Raw genomic sequence first — 22,573 nt, 5'->3', positions numbered from 1 at the left:
ACAAAGAGTTACTAGAGTGGAAGAAACACCCACACATCCTCTACAGTCTCTCAAACGTGGGCTCACTTGCTGAGTTTCACACTGCAAGACTCTCACGCTCTGCAGTGAAACAACCGCATAAGAGAAGGCCTTGTTCCAGTTGCATTTCTTTTGTCATGCTAACGGTAACCTTTTAAAGCTCATTGACCACAGGTAGCAAAAAGAAACAATGGGATACAGCAGCATCCTCCTCTAGAGTTACTGCGCAGCGCTGCTGACCTGCCAGAATCCTCCACTCCCACAGTCCTCGTCTTCCACTCTGTGGGTGCAAATAAAGCTGTCCAACTATGACATCACGGCTAGCCATTCGTTTTCTGTACATCACCATGGCAATGCGACCGTAACCGGCGAGATGGCAGCAACCGCAGAGATGAAAGACGGCATTAGCGCATCAGGATGGAGACATGCACTAAGATCTGTCAGATTTTCTTTTTAATTTGGCTTTTGCTTTTCACATAAACTCTATTGAAAAGATCAGAGAAACTATGAAGAGTCATGCTGACCTCCTCCTTCACTGTGAACACTGTGGTCCTTCAGATCAGGACCAATACGGTTCTCCACCAATCAGTCAGGACAATCTCATCACTCCATCTCTACCAAAAACAGCTCTGACAGTTTAACATTAATAGCATGACAGATGGCAGAACAACAGCAAATCTTTTACTTGTTAATCTTGACAGCAACATTTTTGACACAAAGTTTTATTTTTAATTGTAATATATTACTGTGAGACGTCAAGCACGTCATTTTATCTCTTTACTAAAAACAACATGCTTTTGCCATTGTGAGTTTTGCACGCATGTGTCCCAGGAGTTCATTTCAATTAAAACGAAAACATTTTCAGAAATGATGCTACAAAAGATACCTGCACAAAACAAAAACAGCAGATGTACTGAATGAAAATGCAAATTCACTCTCTGGCAGCAGGAGGCGCTTATGGAACTGCACCATTACAGCTTCTGCACTTATAAACACTACTTTAATATGCATTGTATTGAGGTAAGAGGAAAAGAAAGTGTTGTTGAAACATTTCTGAAGACGGACAGATACATCATACAAACTCCCACATATTTGTCTTCCTATATTTTGAGCATCGCGAACGGTGATCTTGATCAGCCTGGTGCAGTATTTTCTTCTCATAGACTTCATAAAATGTACATACAATTTACATTTTTTGAAAATGACTGTAATGCAGTTTGTGTGCAATTCTGGGTTTGATTACCGCACACGCTCCCTTCTGAATTGTTTGCCTATGGCTGACTGTATTCCTCGCCTGACCATTAACCAAACTGTGACATCCAACCATGACCGTTCGGGTTGAATTATTGTACCGTTACACCCTTAGTATGAAACAAAATCTCAGCATTCAAATTTTGTCTTTTTGTAAGTAATTTAATCAATAAATATAGTTTTGTGGCTCCTTTAATGTGTGGTGACAGATCGTTGTTTCGCCTACATCACAAAATAAACATGAATGAAAATCCGAAGGGATCTTGTTTCAACCATGGAAAGATGTTAGTACAGACCATTTGTTAAGTTCAAGTCCACCGACGTTACTTTACTCTCGGCTGGTTTGTTTGTCGGACAGAATGGCAGATTCTGTGTTATGATTGGCCAGATCGCCTGTCAATCAAACGTCTGGCGAAGGGTCAATTCATTGATTTAATGTCTGAATGAACCGGAAGTTGCTGTCGACTTTATTTCAGTAAAGTGATGCATTTCAGACTGAAAAAGAACACGAAATTGATGGTAAAATTGATGGTAAACATAGATGGGATGAATGAAAATGCAATTTCTATGCAACTCACTTGGAATTTATATTTGTTTAGTATTCAGTAACCAGTACAGTGATCCAGACCAGTACAGAACAAAATGTTCTCCTCATCCAGTAAATCCTTGTAGAAATTAAGGTAGAAATAAAGTGCACAGGTTGGTGGAGCGGTGTAGAGATCAGGGCTGTAAATGTCATACAGCTCAGAAGATGCTGCATTCTTTCCCTTGGGTTCATGGTTGGATGGACTTTATAGTCCTGGATCATCTGCTCTCCTGTGCTGAGAAAGATTGAGAGCGCTTGAGTGATAAATCCAGGCTCTGTAAATCTATACAGCTTTATTTACTGTACAGATCCTCAATAATGCCATCCAGAGCATTCTGTGAGACCCGGTGTATGTGTTTATGTCAGAGAGATTATTTGATGCACGAATGTGATTTTTTACCAGACAAATGTCACTCCATCTGAACAGATGACAGCATCCTGTAGCGTCCCATCAGATTTGGGCTGATGATGCATCTGAAACAAAACAGAAGAGGTCCAGTCAGAATTTTAGAATTGAATCATCAAGTGAAATGTCTGTAAAAGTCAAATGCTGAAGACATTTCGGTTTTGTTTGCACTGCACATATCATTTTAATCCATCCTAGCTGAATAAAAGTAATTATTTCAATTTAATTCCAAAAATGCCATTTTCATTTAATATAAATATCTCTGAATCACTTCAAAAAGAGTCCAAACATGATCTTCTTGTTTAAGTCATCATATCAGCCAGACTGCTTTTTGATGAACCTTATAAACCCAATTAAATGTAGGGTAGGTGATTTCAGAGAGGCTAGCAATAGCAAAGCTTAAGATCCCACCCTCCCTGCAAATCACTCTCCAAAGCCACACCTCCTCTGAAACACAAGAACAGAGGCTACCCAGTGAAACGATGAGAGACAGCACCAACGCTGTCAGGTGACCTCAAGTCTTCTTCATCGGTGAGAAAATGTTACTGTACAGAGCACGTAATGTTACAATAATAACACAGACTGGGAAATATGATTGGATGAACATTTATGGACCTACACCTTCCAAATATGACATAAATACATATAAATTCATGGTTTAGAGATGTGAAGAGACTTTCAACCAGCATAACAAAAAACTTGTTTGAACCAAATCACCTACCCTGCCTTTAATCTTACTACTACTACTACTACTACTACTTCTACTCTGATACAAAAAAAGGGTCATGTCTCACCCCAACAATCCTCCAAAGCCGTCCAATCTTTCTCCGTCCGAGTCTGACATCAACAGAGCCTCCCTCTTTTATTCCGAACAGATGGAAAAACGAATAACAGATCCAGTATGATTCTGAAGCCAAGCAGAACCAGCCCTCCACTCCCTGTGACATGTCACTTATCACAGATAAATGTCTCTTTCATCTAATCGCTCCAAACAGACGCCGCTCTCGTATCCTGCCTATTGGTATGTTATATACGGTACGGTATGTTATATACGGTACCGTTCAAAAGTTTGGGGACATTAAGATTCATGTATGTATTAATTTATTCGAAAAATACATATATATACTAATAATACTTTTATTTTTGGTGTTCCTGTGGCTCAAGTGGTAGAGCATTGCGCTATCAAGGTTGGGGGTTTGATTCCCCGGGAACACAGGATAAGTAAAAATTGATAGCCTGAATGCACTGTAAGTCACTTTGGATAAAAGTGTCTGCTAAATGCATACATTTAATTACATTTTTAATTTGAATTTACTTTTATTCCAAAAGGATGCTGTCACACCCCTGGACTCATTATGTTGTGTTTCCACTTCCCCATGTTCTATGTGACCCAGTTTCTGTCTCCCGTGTTCGGTTAATTGATTAGTTCTTCATTATCCTGTCTTTAAATACCATAGTCTTTCAGTTAAGTCTTGTCGGGTCTACCAGTTACAAGGTTGTGTTTTCTTCCTGTGTTCCATGTCGGATATACCCCTGTGTTGGATAAAATAAAGACTCTCTCTCTCGATTATTATCGACTCAGTGTTCCTTCCAGGCAGCGTATCGTGACAGAAGACCCGACCTAAAAGAAAAGTGTAAATTGCATTTTCTCCCCTCCGTTTGTTTTACGGTTTTTCCCAGTCTTTCTCTTTCGCTAGTGTTGTGTTTTATGGATCCCGTCCTTCGCCCTGAATTCCCCCTCCTCCTGTTGGAACAGGAAGGATGTTCCATTGAGGACCATACAAGGCAGTTCCTGTTGCTAGCCCATCTCCTACCCGGACAACGCGCTCTGCGCATTCTATAATGCAAGCATCAACACTGCATGCAGAGTGCCGTCGTCCGAAGATGGTCCTTAGGATGAAATCGCCGCATTCGTGGAGTGGACTCTGGTGAGAAACGGGTCACCCCTCGCTGTCTGCCCAATGGAGGATCTCGCCAGGTCCACTCTGGACCCAGAGTCCAGCCCACAATCTCCCCGATGTGCGGAGCACATGCCCGAGCCCGCCGCGACTGACGAGCCATCGCCATACAGAGCGACAGAGCTGAGGAACGCCATGGAGCCAGAAGCCATGAACTGGTTAGGATGAACGACGTCTCCGCTGGCCCCATCCAACCATCCTTCATCCTTGGTTTCCTCATCCAGCCCTGAGGGGGCTTCCAATTCTCCAGTCCCTGATCCCCAGTTAAGCCCAGGATGGGTTCTTGTTCCCGAGTTAATCCCAGGAATGGCTCCAGCCCCAGCGCTCGCTGAAGTGTCGGCTCCTAGAAAGTGCCCTCCTGTGGCCGCGATCCGTGCTCTGGCTTCTTTCAGAATAATTTTCATTGGACGAAGACAAATATTACAAAGAAAACTCGCCAAGTTTGGCCTGAAATGCAAGTTGCTCAATATTAACAGTTTTAACAGTTTTTTTTATTAAACTGCAGCAACATCACACTTGCAAACATGCAGATAATCAGAACATCTTGTAATGTGTCAGATGTATAAACAAAGTAAAATCTTATGATCATTAAAATCATTCTCATACTACACCCAGTGACGCTCAGAATAACCAATTATTGGCAGCATAATCATCTCTGTCCACATTCACATAAGTGCTACATTTAGCCGATTCACCTTCACGCCCCACTGGCAGATGGTGTTTAATGCCTCATTGATAAATTACAGTAATTTTAATAACTATCTTTTGTAAGAATGGACATTATTCCTGGAAACAAATGACTCACCTCATGACTCAAGAGGGGAAATGGTAAAAGTAGTTATCAGAGGGGGAAAATAATGTTTTTTTAAGAGAATGAGACAATGAAAAAGACAAGGAACATGATTTGGAGGCCTGGCGGAGCCTTCTGGCTTCTCAGATGCCTTCTGACAGTCAAGGCAAATGGGAGATGATTAACAAAATCCGATGAATACTTAATTAACAAAAAACAAACAAAATGGAATTCTCTTTTTCAAGACAAAAACCATGTGAAGTAAAACTGGCACACATTAGCAAACTGCTCGCCCAACTGCAGGTCTTTGAAGAATGAAACCTTCCTGATGACGGTCTCAGTATGGAAAACTGTAGCAAGTAACATTTTAAAAACATTAATCAAGGACTTGACTTTTGATGTCAAGAACCTCCAAATATGATGATTCTTTTGCAAGTGTAATATAATTATTGTTCAGATGATGAATGTTTGTTCCTCCGACCACTTACTAGTAAATATTTAGTCTTTTTATTTTAAATTAGTGACTTTAACTTCGGTTTTAAAAAGCAATTGTTGTTGTTTTAGAATGTAACATTTATATTTGAACCCCTTTTCCACATTATGTCCAGCCTAGTCTACATGGATACATTCAAATCTGGTGTAAGATTTCCACAATTGAAAATGTTTTATTAAAAGTGACATTTTGAAGTAAAAAGACTGAAATATATTTTCTTGTAAAATGTGAGAGATGTTTGAGAGAGTTTGTAGCAATAGCCAAAAATACATTGCATGGGTCAAAATTATCCAAAACCCTATTCCAAATTCATTTGCATCCAGGGCTCCTGAAAGGCTGAAAAAGAGCCCATCTCAGAAAAACTGCTGACATATATCTTGAAATCTAGTGTAAATAAAATACTTCCACATCACATTCATGTGATGTTTACTCAATGTTGATTACAAACCAGAAAAAAAAAATTGGAAAATGTATAACTCATTTTGTGCAACATGTATTGAACTTGTTTCATGATCCTTTAAAAACATCACGTGATGAAGCTTGAGAATATTGAGAACATTGTTATAGCCCCAGATGGCTGTGGTTCACTGGAATCACATAATGAATTGATAGGGATCAATCAAGAAAGGGCGTGTGCTAATGCTGTCTGCTACAGCGAGATCTCATACAAACGGAAATGAACAAAATTTTGTGTCCAAATGTCATTTCACCGCTTTCATACATACATACCATACAGTAGGAGAAACCAACCCAAGACAGCATTAAAAGATAGGGTATATAGTGATATATCCTGATGGCACTGCACCAGACTAGATCCCAGAGCGCAGGAAAGTGAGTGTTGAGCATTGAGAGCATTGTGTTGGTCTTTTGCTCTGTGATTAAAGGCAGACCCGTTGGCTTTAAATCAAGCTTCCAGCCCAGCAGGCCATTACTGTAGGAGCTGTGGACGGATGCTGCCAACACAGATCGAGCTGGCAGGAGGCAGGGATGCCAGCCTGCAGGAGAGTCTGTTAACTGTCCCGAGGAGCTGTAGGCACGTAACGCTCTGGAGGCCTGGGGAAACTTCAAAAAAGCATTTAGGGGAGAGGGTTGTTAGCACTTTAAAGAGTAATGCATATTGTATAGGTAAGACTGCTTTAAGGGGGGAACGCTGCTATACTATTTTGCACATTTTGTACAGCATCAACCTTTTAGTTTCAAGTAGCTTAATTTATTCGTAAAGGAAAAGCATACCCAAAAATAAACAATATATTGAGGTCTTATGAAGCGAATTGATCAGTCTGTGCAAGAAACTGAACATTAAAACCTGTAACTTTTATTTAGCAGAGCTGCAATTAACAGGCACAGAAACAAAGATCTCAACTACAAAATTAAATACAGATTTTTGTATCAGATAAACTAAATATAACCAGTGCACACAATTTACTCTAAATTAAAACAAGAAAACGTACTTTACATAGAAATTTTAATAATTGTGTAAAAAAATGTTTTTTAGCAATAGGTTTCTAGACATATTCTTGTAACACTACAAAAAAGACACCATAAATGCTTCAAAGGCTAATCGTAAATCATTCTATTGAATCAATGCATTTAAAAATAAGAGTCTGAATTTACGATGAATGAATCAGATGAATCAAATAATAAAAAGTAGCTTTACTGCAGAAGCAACAGTTTTATGAAAGCAGCTGAATTACCATCATGCTTCTAAAGTACTGTTAGTTAGCTATTCACTGGTTCTGCCTTTGTTGTAACTCACTGTATTAATTTCCCCCTAGCAGCACATGGAAAATACAACAGTCTTTATGTGCTTTCTGTATAGCTTATGTCTTGTAGAAATCTTCATTACCTCAACTGTCATTTGGGAGCTGCTGCTATTTAAGATGACAGGTAGGAAGCATGCAATCACAGAAACAAGCATGTGCCAGACAGCATTCTAATGAGGAGGAAGTCGTCTGTCTGAGCTAATGTTTCCAGACCAGAAGAACTATCTATAGAGATTGTTTAAAATAAATTATACCCCATATATACCCCAAATGATGTTACAGTATATTGGTTGTTGTTCATAATGTGGCAGTTCGGAAATTAAATGCCTGGTGAATGGATCTAAAAAGTTAATCGTGTTTGAAAATGAAGTACCACCTACACTAAACCCAAGTCTAAACCTATCCAATAGTGTTAACAAAACCAAACATGAGATTAAAACACATTTGAGTGAAGTGACGTGACATTCAGCCAAGTATGGTGACCCATACTCAGAATTCATGCTCTGCATTTAACCCATCCGAAATGCACACACACAGAGCAGTGAACACAGACACACACACTGTGAACACACACCCGGAGCAGCGCCCAGGGAGCAGTTGGGGGTTCAGTGCCTTGCTCAAGGGCACCTAAGTCGTGGTATTTAGGGTGGAGAGAGCACTGTACATGCACTCCCCCTACCAACAATTCCTGCCGGCCCGGGACTCGAACTCACAACCCTTCGATTGTGAGTCCGACTTTCTAACCATTAGGCCACGACTTCCCCCATTTGCTGAAGCAACTATGTCATTTTATCTTGCTCATACAAATCGGAGCTCTTTTATCATGACTGATGTTTTACATGAGCATTTCACATCACTAGAGCAATGCTGTACCGGGTGCGCAATCGAGCAAGTTTACTACGTCAGAAAAGCCAAACATACAGAGCTGCTTATGTAATGAAAACATTCAAATGTATTAGTTTGCAAATAATAAACTATGGCACAAGTGTATTGAACTCAGAACATTGTGCAAAATCGGCCTTTATTAATCAATAATCTGCCCTGTAAACATAATTTGTGTGAAAAGGAATAAAAGTTGTTGGTGTTTTACTGCCATTGGTGTTCATTACAGCTGGAAACTGCAGTGAATTTTATGTAATACAAAAAAAAATAGATAGATAGAGGCACGTTTTTCCAATAAGTTGGGGTTGCAAATATCTCCTCTTAGTTTTTGCTTACACTGGCAGCTTGGCAGTAAGCGCCTTCGAATTTCGCCAAAAGACAGTATCTTAGCAAGCAGCATAAATAAGTTTCCGACCTTTTGAAACAGATCTCGCATTGGGAGTGCATCTATGATGCCTCACTAGGTTTTGGAACAGATCAAGCCTCTCTTGGCGATCCTCTCAGCTTGGTAAAAAAACATTTCAAAGATCATGTAATTGGCAAAACGAACCCTATCCCACTGCACACGTGCGCCAGTTTGTCCACATGGCGAGATCTTGAGTGCGGAGCGTTAGCAAGAGTTTATCCCAGATCGGGTTTTAATGTTAGAGGCTTGCATGGAAAGTGAAGGAGGTGGGGGTTAGAAACAGCTCTGTGGGAGTCTTTTACAATTAGTAACCATTCCACACATCTGGAAACATCAGTCACAGGGGAATTATCTCTTGCTTCTGGGAACAGACCTTGCAGGCCAACCGCATATGTTTTCCAAATGCACATGCGCACAGATACACACACACACACACACACACACACACAAATACATAACTGCAAGTCAGTCTGACATAAAGTCATATTTAAGTATATTTAATTAAACATGTTTTAAAATAGTTTAGGGATTTATAAATATATATGATGCATACAATATTTTTTTTTTTTTTGGCAAGGCCACTAAAAATATTGCATGTGCAAACTTTCTCTTACTTACACACAGCACAGACAAATATCAACTTATTATAAGTCTGTTATTCCCAGAAGTGTGTAAAATTAAGCAAAAAGGCCATAATTACTTTTCCTATCCAGTCCTCTTTTAATCCAATTTTCAAATGATAAAAATCTGGTGCCATGATGTTTCTGATATTAGGCAGAGTGGGGCTGAGGCATTCAAGCCTTTTCATTAAAAGTTAATTAAGAGTGTTTATTTATTTCCACTTGGCTCCAAACAGAAGAGATTTGAATCAGGAATCAATGAATTTAAAAGCCTAATGATACTGCAAATTAAAAGCAGTGTTGCGCTCAAAGATCTAATAAAAGGGCCACATACGAAATATGAGGGGAAGATAAATGTACTTCTGGGGCAACATCAATCCTGCTAGCTGACCAATATCCTCTAAACATGTCCAGCATGAGCCTAAACAAGTGTAGAAGGACTCATTTGCCCCACTAGAGATTGACCTTTAACCTAAATCCTAAAACGTGGAATGTTTTGATACACAATCAAGGCCAAAACTGAATGTTGCACACGATTATGCAATCTGATCTAAAAAGAGTCAACTCTTTTACATGCTCCCACTCTCTTCTTTTCCAAACCCCAAAGCCAGAGGCTCCACACGAGAACAGATCGGTCCCAATGAAACTCTCCCCTCGGAACGCTGTGTGTGTGTGTGTGTGTGTGTGTGTGTGTGTTTTACTGGACCGGGATAAAGCCTATTCTCAGTATGCATGTAAATGAGTGGGTCAAATTCCAGGCCCAGGGATTTGTTGGAGACATAAGGGTAAGGCCTGGCCAGGACTGTGTCAATAATTCAACCCCGACCACAAGGTCTGTCTTCCGCCTCCCAACTGCCTGTTTAAGACTGTTTGCTCATTCTGTCCGCCATAACAAACAGACAGGGTGAGAAGTGCAAAAACACATGCAAAAGTGAATTAACACACATGTAGAGAATCACATCAACAAACATTGATTGCCTTATACTCAAATGCCTTTTTAAGGACAAAAAATGTGGAATGAATTGTCTTACGTTGACTTTTTTATGCCAACTCCAAAAACATAAACACATTCCCACATATACACACCACAATACCTCGTTTTAATTGCTTGAATCAAACAAAATTAGACAAGGACAAAGAAGGTGGTCTAAAAAAAAAAAAAAAAATCCAACTGAAGTCATGTTTCTGTTCCTAATAATATGATATGATATGATATGATATGATATGATATGATATGATATATGATATGATATAAATCACGTTATATAGTATAGATGTTACTACTACTGATCTGAGGCCAGCATTACTTAGCACAAAGTCTCTACCCAAGGCAAATTAGCATCTAAGGGCAAATTCTGCTTAATGACAATAAACAAACCAAAACAAAACACAACACAAAGCATAAAATGTCACAAAACAGGAATAACAGGAATGAAAACTAAAACATCACAAAACACATGGAACAAAATATAACGGGAAACAAAACAACACAAAACATGAAACAAAAAATATGAAACAACAATACAGGAAAGTAAAAACATGAAAAAAGAGAAGAAAAAAAGTTTATAACACATGAAATGAAACCAACAACACATGAAATTAACCAAAACATAACACATACCAGGAAAAAAAAAACAAAAACAAATAATTGCAAAACATAAAAATTAAACATAGCGCGTGAAACAAAACAGACCAACACAAAACAACACACAACTAAACAAAATATAAAAAGAAAATAAAAACAAGAAACAAACCATGCAACAAAATAACACAAAACGGTATAACATGAAACAAAACATAAAAAATAAAACAAGAAACCAAACCAAAACAAACAACGAAACAGTTCTGAATTCTGAATTATATTCTACAGACACACCAAATGAAGTTGGGTCCTCGGAGCAAACAAGCATTATACACTGGTAAAACAAATGGTACAAAAGCCACCATTGGGGCAGTACCCTTGAAAAAAACATGAACACTGTATGCACATAATATGTATGACTAATACTAATATGACACCATATTTACATAACATGTACCTTTAAAGTACTAATATGCAGCCTTTAAGTGTAAATAAAGTACGAAGTAGTAATGCCCAGCCACAGGGATAGCAGCTGTACCATTATTTTCTGAGAGTGAGGGTGGACTAACATGCATCTACACATCTGGATCGAGTGTTTGTCTCAACAAATTGAGTTAAATTAAAAGGTTTAATATTTAATATGACACCCGATTCACTCTGGAAGGATGAAAGGCACCCTGCAGTTAGATTAATATCCCCTCCAGTGTACAGTGAAGGTTTCTTGACAATGCAGCCTGTGAAAACGTGTAATGCAAGTACAAAAGCACATGTGTGTCATCTGTCACTCACACATATGGATAGAAGCAATACATACACAGATGCACACTCTTGCAGGTCAGTGTCAAGTGCAATTTCTTTCTATGTCTAGACTAAATACATATTTTGTACACGTGCATGCATGCACGCTCTAACATTAGGCCCAAAGCAACCCGACTGCTGAAACTAGATCTAGTAAGGTGCAAGAACGTTTTCCTGGGGGCGCCCAAATGAATAAGCAAATAAGCTAATGTGGACTAAAGCACAGAGTTCAGACACACGTCTCCATATACCACAAATAAACTCTTCTCAGTTACCGCAGCGAGGAAGGTAGGGAGGTCTAGCAGTTGTTGGGGATGTCTGTTCTCCCTTTGAGCCCCGGATCAGTGACTATCCCTCTTTGCTCTGTTTGACTTGGAGTCCGTCTCTGGACTGCAGATGCTGATGAGATCTGGCTTTGAGCTGGACCCACAAACCTGCAGGAAACTAACAGGCCCTCGCTGCTCAAATCATATGTATCATGAGCTTTCGTTGTCTTAAACTTATTTAAGTTGACAGGTTTTATTTGACTTCTTGTCATATACACAAATCCATTTGGTCAAAATCCTAGATAAAAAGTAAATTTCAGCAATGTGCTAAAGCAAAACATTGTGTGAAATTGTGTCCTTACTCAATATTTGTGCCTATTGTGCATGTGCAAACCATATATATATATATATATATATATATATTTTTCCCACCCCTAACCTAATATGCCAACATCAAACTCCAAATGAGGAGCTTGTGAGGTTAGGGTTAGGATGCTCCTCACTAATGGATGCTGGATGACCAATAAGTCATACAACCAACAACTGAGACACACTGAGTCACTAAAATCAACCACACTTGTCAGACAAAATGTAAAAACTATCAAACGTCATAAACAGAAGGTCACACTTCCCGAGAATTGTCACTACAGTTTAGATCACAGAATCTTTCTCTCCTTCTCTTTAACGTATTCCAGAACACTCTCAACTCGAGCATCGCACACTTTCATTGGCAGGACCTGTGTAATACATCTGAGCTTCTAGTCAGCATGTGTCTTTAAACAGACAGGCAGACGGGGAGAGAAGGAGTGAGAAGTATACGTTAGAAAGGACAAGAACATTGTGTAGGAGGAAAACGGAGGCCAAAATCCCACTTATAGCCAGACTCATTATCATCCAACAAACGCAAACGCTTCCAGTGAGATCCTTCCCTGTCTGCAAGCCTCTTCTCTTTGTTATGGAGAAAATCTCCTGCCAGGCCACTTTGTTTATTGTTGGCATTCGTGCCCATTTGGACCAAAAAAGGTTAGTCTTTTAAAACACCTAATCCTTTCCAAATCACACTTCTCCAGCTATCCATCTCACACTTACAGCTTTCCATCCCATCCCTTCTCTCCATTTCCTCTCACATCTCTGCTGTTGTCGTATCTCCAAGCAAAAGCTGGATTTCAACATGTCAGATATATGATGCTCCGCAGAAGATCTGTCAGGGCGCTCTTTCCCACTGAGATCTGAATCACCAGGAAGAGAGAGAACGGAGAAGCGGAGAAGAATTGAAACAGCTTGCATTAATAATCTGATTCGAGTGGCTCTCATTGGGAACGTCCCATCCTGAACCCTTTCGAACAGCAGTCATGTCTATCCATTCTGTCTTTCCCTTTCTGTTATATTACCTCCCAATCTTTACTCTCACTTTCTATACTGACTGTAAATACTTGCATATAATTAACATCTAAATTAATGACTACACTGTCAAATTTAACCCATAACTAGGACCATTACCTTGCTTTGACTAATTTAAAAGTGAAGTGACATTCAGCCAAGTATGGTGACAACCAAGTATGGTGACCCATACTCAGAATTTGTGCTCTGCATTTAACCCATCCGAAATGCACACACACAGAGCAGTGAACACACACACACTGTGAACACACACACACACACACACACTGTGAACACACACAAGGTATTGAAGGTAGAGAGAGAACTGTACATGCACTCCCCCCACCCACAATTCCTGCCGGCCCGGGACTCGAACTCACAACCTTTCGATTGGGAGTCCAACTCTCTAACCATTAGGCCACGACTTCCCAATTTTGATTGGAAAGCACTTTATGACTAAGGTAAGGTGCGACTGTATATAAATACATTTTACTTACTAAAACATTTGCCATGTTTTGAAAATGTACAGACCATACTGCCTAATATATATTATAGCAAATAAGCAAATCAAGAAATCACTATAATACTATTGATTATTAATATTTATTCAATTATTATTATTATTATTATATGAAAATATAAATTAAATGCTACTTTAATAATGTTTGCTTAATAATAATTAATATTATTATTATTACTATTATTATTATTATCATTATACACTATATATATATATATATAAATAAATCACTATAATCCTGATTATTCATGATAAATAACAAAATATTATATAATAATAATAATTATTATTATTATTATTATTTACTATCATATATATATATATATATATATACACCCACACACACACACACACACACACACATATCTTTTTAATTTCCTTTTAAACATTAAACCACAGATCTTTTTTTATTTTGGCAGAACCCACAGGGAAACGTCTCTTTTAAAATGCTTTCTTGAAAACACATTTACAAACCATTCTCATTACAAACATGAGAATTGCAACAGAGTCGCACTTGTTGATCTGTTGTAATCAATCAGCATTTGTTTTACCTTTCCATCTTACTCAAACCCCTCAGAAACCCTAACCTCCCTCCTAAATCTAACCATACCTTAAACTCATTAGTAGTAAATGTGGGAATTTTCCAGAACAACACTGTAAATCCACAGACGTGTAGGTATTTAATGTTAGTAAACAGTAGTTAAAGTCACCTCATATAAAGTGTGACCGAATCTTTAGTCTTTCCTCCCTATTTTTCCAAGTCTGACTGATGCAGTACTTAGTGCTCATTAGTAATAGTTCTATCTCAAAATGAACAAGCTTTCCTTTACTCTGTACTAAATTTAGACTTTTTCCTCTAGTAAAAATGTACAGAACATCGCTGAAACCCACGTCACTGCTTACGAGGTGCGAGGGCCGCTCCTGCAACACGAGCATCTCGCTCCTGGAGACGTCAGAAAACAGAAATAAAACCCGATGGAACATTTCTTTCCACTGGCTGGTAGAAGGGTGAGGACATGGAGTAGCAGGTGACTATCGTTTCTGCAGCACCAGATCAAGTGTTCCATGACTCACAATTAGATATAAAAGCGCTAAAATAACCATTTCCCAAATACCGTTTACGATTATTCTCGTAAATAATAAAATCGAGTACAGGCAAAGTGCTCTCCAGTTATTCAAGCAAAAATCTGCCATGTATCAATGGTGACAAATACATGGTAAATGTCAAACAACATTGAAGTAAAGCAGTGAATCACATCACTGTCGTTCGAATGCAGTATTGAAGGCTTGCGCCACTCAGTCTGCCTGGCTGCGCCGCTGGAAGTACAATTATCTGAAAGCATCGAAGGGATTGAGTGGGTGACTAACGGGCCGCTAACAGACGGAAGGGGGAATAAGTAGCGAAACAGAGGGGGAATAAGCGAGGGAATCCTTGGTCCAGTGTGTTGACATGGCTCAGAGGAGCGGAGGAAAGGGCCAAGGCGGGCAGGTTAGTCATTACAGCTGCCAAACAGCTATCACAAATCCTGGATGGACAGTGGCAGGCGTGAAAGAGCGGAAAGAGCAAGAAATGGATGACTATTGCTCAGCAAAAAAACTGCAGTTGCTGAAAAACCAAGGCCTTCAGAAAAACTAAATCCTGTTATTTTGGGTGAGTGGGGTGAAGACACAGACTGAAATGACTGCTTTTATTATTGCTTCAGCCTTGTTTCAGAACCAGATTCAACATTGCATTATGAAAATCAAATACAAAGATATAAATGACATGTATATGATGCTAAATAATAATAATAACAATGCATTTTACTACAACTGTCTAAAACTGGCATCACAACCAAGAATTAAAGTCATTCAAAAGTTAACGAACTTATTTCTTTGCAAAAGAAAACCAATGTCACATCTTTGCGTGAACGTAGACATAAATAAAATATAGTAAAAGCTATTACTGCTTTTGCAGAGAAAATATTTTATTGTGCATCATAGCTGTAGTTTTGCCAAATTATGCAAAACGTGAGAAAAAAAAAACATTATTGTGTGTATTTACATAAAATGCTAGCTGTTTAAAAGGTTAATGTAAAAATGCATCATTTGAAATGTGGCAATAAATAACTACATTTTAAAAATAAAAATAAATGAAACAAACAAATAAAAAATAAATAAAAATTACTAAAAATTACAAAATAATTATTTAAAATAAATAAACAAGGTAAAAAACAAGAACAAACAAACAAAGAATAAATATGTAAGTCAGGCAGGCGGTCTGAGTGATTCTCTGAAACTGGAGTCAATCAAGAGAACAATGGAAAAATATTTAATTGCTCATAGCATAAAAAGACGGAAGCCAATTTAATTTAAAAATACAACAATTTGAGGCATTTGAGGTGTAGTGAGAATGTTTGCAATTTTCACGAAAATTACACGGAAATCTTCTTTGACTTATTCTTTGTAGGTCCAAGCAACCTTTATATAAACCAATAAATAAATAAATAAAGAAATAGTCTTGTTGTTTCTGTGATATGGAACCCTGGCAACATGCAATCTAGAAGAGCAGGAAGCTCACGCCAGAGTCAGTCAACAAAACAGTGGGGGAAAAGCCCATGCACATGCAAATACACATACAAAACCACTCCAGACTCATTGAGCAACGTCATCAATTGATATTGGACCCCGAGAGACAGCGAGTAGAGTTCCAGTATGAAGCAGAGCCCTCCTGCTAATGCATTGGACGGATCGTTCCACCCTTGATCCTGCTGAACTGCTAAAAGACATCCAGAGCAGAATAAATGAACAGAGGGGGAGAGAGGCTGGCATCCTGGTCCAAATACTACTTTTCTTGGAGTGCCTTCAAAAACTGCAGTGCTTTTCCCTCCGAAGATTTTCTAAAACTCCTAGCTGTTTTCTTTGCATGCAGTTTTTGCCAAAGAGTTAATTATAATAATCACACTAGTATTAGTTGACGTCATTACGAATAACATCTAAAGATGATTGGTGTAAATCACTTCTATTATGCCTCCGGTGCGGAGCGATTGGATGCAGTTCGTGTTCCTTCCTTTAATAATCCAGTGGAAAACAAGTGGAAACGAGTTTATACAAGACAAAGACAAAGTCAAAGGACATGGTTCTGATTCATTTTTCCCCACATGTAAAAGTCAAGACAGATTTGCCATAGGAGGCATGTTATGGTTTCATGTGTGTCTGCTGACCGCTACTGAGATGAGTCTTGACAAGGTAGGGCTGCGGTGATTTGTTATGGTATTTAAACAAGAAACCTCTTTGACGAGTCATGGAAGAGAATACAACGCAAGAGACAACGCAGCTTTTCCACCTTCACCCTCCAAAGTGTGGCTGGGGCTTTTAGATGACAATAACTATTACGTCCAAATAAATTCATACAGTATAATAAAATGTCAAGCAGCTAGCATGACTTTCATGAGAGGCATTATAGCTTATAAGGCTTAGTTCTCTGAAAAGTATTCAAGAAGCTTAAATAGGGGTGTGCGATATGATGATTTTTAATCGTGGAAGCACAATCTGCTTTTGAAGAAATATCGCAGTATCGCACTACAGCGCACATTCACATAGATTCACATCAAATGTTATCTCAACGTTACACTCATGAGACACTTAATTTATTCACAATCACAAAAGTACATTATTTGCATGTGCTTTAAAGGGGTCATGAACTGCATGTTCTCTGAGATTCACTTATAATGTTAGTGTGATTTTTTTTATGAAAAAAAAAAAAACAATTTTTGAAGTAATAGGCTATTTTCTATCTCATGACTCGCAAGTAAATGCCACTGCTGTGATTGGCTAACAGTTTCCCTTATTAAAACAACAAATGTGCGCTGCTGTGATGTACTCTGAAAACAACATGGGTCATTTAGGGTAAACTCTTAAAACAAAGGCTTTTTTAAAAACTCTATGGAAAAAAAATTAATGAGAAAATATTTTCTGAAAACATGACAAAAAAGTGGGCGGGACCCTCTATTATGCACAAATATTTGACTGCAGAATGCGGAGACCAATTCAGAATCTTGTATACAGGTCAACAAGATATAAGAGATTCCATTATAAAGATACTTTAAAATGGGGGAAAAACATAAATTATTAAAACTTAATAGAGATGCAAAACAAATCACGATTCAATTAGGAGCTGGAGTTTATATGAATGTATGTCTGAGGGGAACTTACTGTCTTTAGAAAAGTTTAGATGCTATTTCTTCTTTTCATCTTGCCTCTGTATATTGTATGTTAATATTAATAAGTGCAGTGCTGCTTTGTTTACAGCGGTAACCAAGGAAACACTTTAAGCTCCACCTGCTGGCAGAGAGTGAATCTGCGTCTCGTTCAGCTCGTCTGCTTTTTCTGTTTCATGCAGATATTTTTATGTATAGTTTCACAAAATTTTATTTGTGTTATTTATTTGATGTGGAGTTTTTTTTTTAATTTAATTTTGTTATTTACATTTACATTATATTTAAATTGTGTTATTTAGCAGACACTTTTATCCAAAGCTACTTACAAATGAGGACAATTAAAGCAATCGAAACCAACAAAAGAGCAATAAAATGCAAGTGCTATATTAGTACATTGTAGTGTTATATTTAAATTTCACAAAGAAAAGTGGCACATTTTGTCCAAGCAGTGATAAAAGGACACAATTAATTTATAATTTGTCTTAAATCTTAAAAAAAGAAATTGTGAATTGAATTGTGAAATCAAAATCATGAATCGAATCTTGAGTTGATCTAAAAATAAAAATAATTTTATAAAATAAATTTTAAAATGTGTGTGCTTATGTTGTTTGAAAAATATATATATATTCAAAAATGTTTAATTACATTTAATTACTAAACATTGTGTTTTTTTGCAACACCTTTTTCAACATCTTTCAGTAAAAAAACCTTTTTCAAGGTAAAAATTAGCGTTGTTTTTGGCGGCCTGTTTTAATTTAGTTTTAGTCTAGTCTTTGTGTAAAGCTATCATTTTAGTTTGTATTAGTTTTAGTCACATTCATACTCTTTTTAGTCTACAAAAACTGATGACATGTAGTCTTGTTTTAGTCAATGAAAATTGTATTTTAGTCTCTTTTTAGTAATGCCATTCTATTTAACTCAGTCAATATAGCACAAGTACCTAGTAGTATAGACGAAACCAAAATTGTATTTAGCCAAACCCACTTCAAACGAGATTATCTTATTATATTATTGTTACATTATAGACTCAAGAATACATCCATTCCAGACACGGAAGACTCTCTAATTTGAATTTACAACATTTTACCAACCAAACATATAAGTGTACACACATAAATGTATTTAAAAAAATTCTCCCAAAGACGAACTCTGGCTGGCCGGCCGGCCATAAGTCCCTTTCTCTGTGTCAAGGCTGATTTATACTGGACACATCCACAAATTCACTTTCCGAATAAGCTGCACATCTGAACATGCACGAGTTCAGGGCGTCTGTGCACGTCTGTGCCGGCATTTGTGTGAAGCAGAAGCAGTTTAATGTGAAGTTCAAACTCTATCAGGTGCTTTTTGACAGAAAACGTTTTTTTTATGTATTGTTTTTGCATAGTTTATCCAAGGCTTCTTATTTGAAGTACGTTTTATTATTTTGGTATAAAATAGAATAAGAATTCATTTAGATATTAATTATACACTATTTGCTTACAGTTGTCTTGTGTTTGATGTGAAATACAGCCAATAGTTTAAGATTGTACATTAAGATTGTAGAAATTTGTACATAAAGAAATTATTAATTCAATTCATTCATCACAAGGCCTGTACTGGCAAATGACAACTTCTCACCGGTGATTCCCGACGGTTTTAGAAGACAGTTACTCCTCATCGCTCCCCTGTTGTTTCACAGAATAGTACAATGGAGAACGCGACAAGTATATAAGCCTCGTCCATTTGGGAAGGTTGCGCTCGCAGTCACCGGAGCCAGACGAAAGTATAAATCCCGCTTAACTTTGTTATAACATTTTGTTTCGTCTCATTTTGGTTAATGAAAATGAAGAGACATTTTAGGCGCAGAGTTTTTATTTTTTAAACCACATTTAGTCTCATTTTTATTCGTCGACAATATTGCATTATACATTTAATTATAGTCATCGTACATGACCGGCATTTACATTGCATCCCGTCTCGTTTTCGTCACGTGATAAAGGTTTGTTAACAACAATATCTAGTCATAATTTTTATTGACGAAAGCAACACTAGTAAAAAGCATATACAGTTGTGGTGAGAATTATTGTCTTATATATAATCAAAAAATATATCATTTTTTCACCTCTAAAAATTTCATTGAAGTAAACAATTGAAAGTGTTCAAATGTGAAAGTGAAAATTATTCAAATATTATGAATTATTAATTCATAAATTATGACCTTGATATTTAAAGAGACTTGTTTACCCTGACACACAGTCATGAGGGGTCAGCAAAGGTCCATCCCTATGACATCATTTCCTGTTTGTTTGGTTTTTGTGGTAGTGCTTTAAGAACCACAATAAATTATAAAAAACTGTGCCAGGAAATACTAAAAGATTGTGCCAAACTACTTCTCATCCAAGTGAGTGCATTTTAGATTTCCATGTTTTAATAATAGTGCATTCATTTTAACTTAAAGATATGAACCTGATTGACTCTCTCTATCTGACACTGCTTCTTTCTCTCATGCATAAAACACAAATAGATACAAAAGCTCCCTTCAGAATGACATAAAAATGCACTGTACATCTGACTGAGATTGGTCACAGCACACAGACACACTAACAGAAGACTACAAAAGTGTGTATTTGAGTATTTCTGTGCCAGCATCACAGCAGAAGAAACCTATTACAAGTAACTCTAAAGACAACAACAACAACATCACTGACAGAAACCATGATGCCTAACACCATAATATAGACTCCAATTACGCCTTCTGACAGATCACACAATCAAGAGGTCCTTGTGCTCGTCTTTGAACAATTCCGTCTTAAATGCCAGGCACAGCTGGTACTGCAGCGCTGTGGCACCCCGTCGCCAATTAAGACCCTAAACAAACGACAGAATCGGCCTTTTACGAGCTGTGATTTGCGTCCTGACCTTCTTCCAGCTTTGCCATCCATAATCACAACAACAACTTTAAACAGAACCAACAGATCTTTCATGTGCCGTTTTACAGCTTTTTTTACAGTGATGGAGAGGAAAATCCAATAATGCGGGTTCTTCTGTTTTGATGAGCTAAGTTTGATGGGAAAATATGCCGTGGCGATCGAGTTCACTTGCATCTGATGTGGCTTGAGTGCCTTTGCTTCTCTAATGTGTGTGTATTTTAAACTGTGGTTACATATATGTACTTATGTAGCTGTACACACATGGATTTGCAAAGAAGAAACTGGTACTTGCAAAGGAAAGTGCCCGACAATGTTGCTACCAAGAACCTAGTGTAGCCTTGTGTGTATTCTGGCATTAACGTGGATGAGCTGAAGAGTGAGAAGGAATCTTGTCCCTTGGCCTCATGGGACAGTAAAGTGTCCATCCTAAGCACACTTTACTATCCCATGAGGCCAAGGGAGAGGATTCGTGAATGACAGCGAAACGACACAACTGACAAATGTAGTATGTCTCGATTACACTGATTTTTCACACGTTCATATAAAGAACATGCTTTTTTTTTTATGGTTGCGTATACTTTTTCAAAAGAAGTACCTATTCAGAAAGTATTTGGATTTTGGACGCAGGCCTTGTTTTAATGAGTGAGTAATTGAATTGTTTATTTAACCAATGTGCTCAAATGGAGCATGAGTTAATCATCAGATTAACAGATTCGTTCAAACACAAAATTATCATCTAATGAAGGACTGCTACAAAATTGTCTCTGCTACAAAAAAATGTCTCTAAATATATCTCTGTCTTGAATTTGAATAGGCCGCATCATGCAAGGAAAGTGTGCACTCTGAAGCTGGGCTTGGATTTGCAAAGCAAGTGACACTCAAAGTCAGCATGCACATCATTAAAACAATACTTATGGTATTATTCCAGGCGCTACATATTGTGCACCCCTAACAGGAACATAAGAGACAGCGATTGGAGGAAACAAAGGGAGTTTCTGCTTTTGAACTGATCGTGATCGATAATGTGGTTGTTAACACATGTGGCTGAGATGGAGCACACTGCAGGAGCCGATGTCATCAAATAGCTCGGAGCCCATGCTAACCGGGATTTCCTTCGGCCAATCCCCCCCGGAGCTCATGGGACAGCACAGGCCATCTGCTCAATTTAATACTGCTCAGCATTACCTAACACAAGCCATAATGTCACAGGCACACGTCATGAGATGATGCAAGGGTTGTTTAGAGGTGCACACCAGTGAAGCATGTATCCGGAACATGATTTATACAAGGGTTTGTGGATACCCTGACAATAATGAGAAATACTGGACACTTGTGGCCGAACTGAATTAACATTTGAGATACAATGGTTTATAGTATATCAGAGCAAATATCTGTATTTTCTCCTGATCATTTATTCAAAAATATTAAAAATCGAAAATTTTACAGACTGTACAAATGACTTGAACACAACTCTTCCCAGATTAACATGTATTTTAATTTCTGTACTAACATTTATTTTGTAAAAAAAAATATTAATAATAGAAGTAAATTAAAAGAACAATACTTTAAATAAATTAATATTGCCATTATTATTATAAATATTTGTAATACTTCGAAATTGAGATTATTTATAGAACCAATTTGAACTTATTTATTTTATAAAAAAATTTTACAATGTGAAAAAGGGCTTGAAAATCCTGACTAACATCTTTTGTGTTTGACAGAAAAAATTAATAATAAATAATA

General features: G+C 37.6%; 1 long non-coding RNA gene across 1 annotated transcript in view; it reads right to left on the bottom strand.

Moving 5' to 3' along the window:
* Positions 1-1,709: 1,709 nt before the first annotated feature.
* Positions 1,710-22,573, bottom strand: part of LOC132120913 (uncharacterized) — a 50,391-nt gene continuing 29,527 nt past the window's right edge. Inside the window, exon 2 of the long non-coding RNA XR_009426188.1 lies at positions 1,710-2,329. This is a non-coding gene — a long non-coding RNA (uncharacterized LOC132120913). The remainder of the gene's footprint in view (positions 2,330-22,573) is intronic.

This window comes from Carassius carassius, chromosome 39, assembly GCF_963082965.1.
Source record: "Carassius carassius chromosome 39, fCarCar2.1, whole genome shotgun sequence".
Taxonomy (NCBI): Eukaryota; Metazoa; Chordata; class Actinopteri; order Cypriniformes; family Cyprinidae; genus Carassius; species Carassius carassius.
This window is presented reverse-complemented; position numbering and strand designations above follow the sequence as displayed.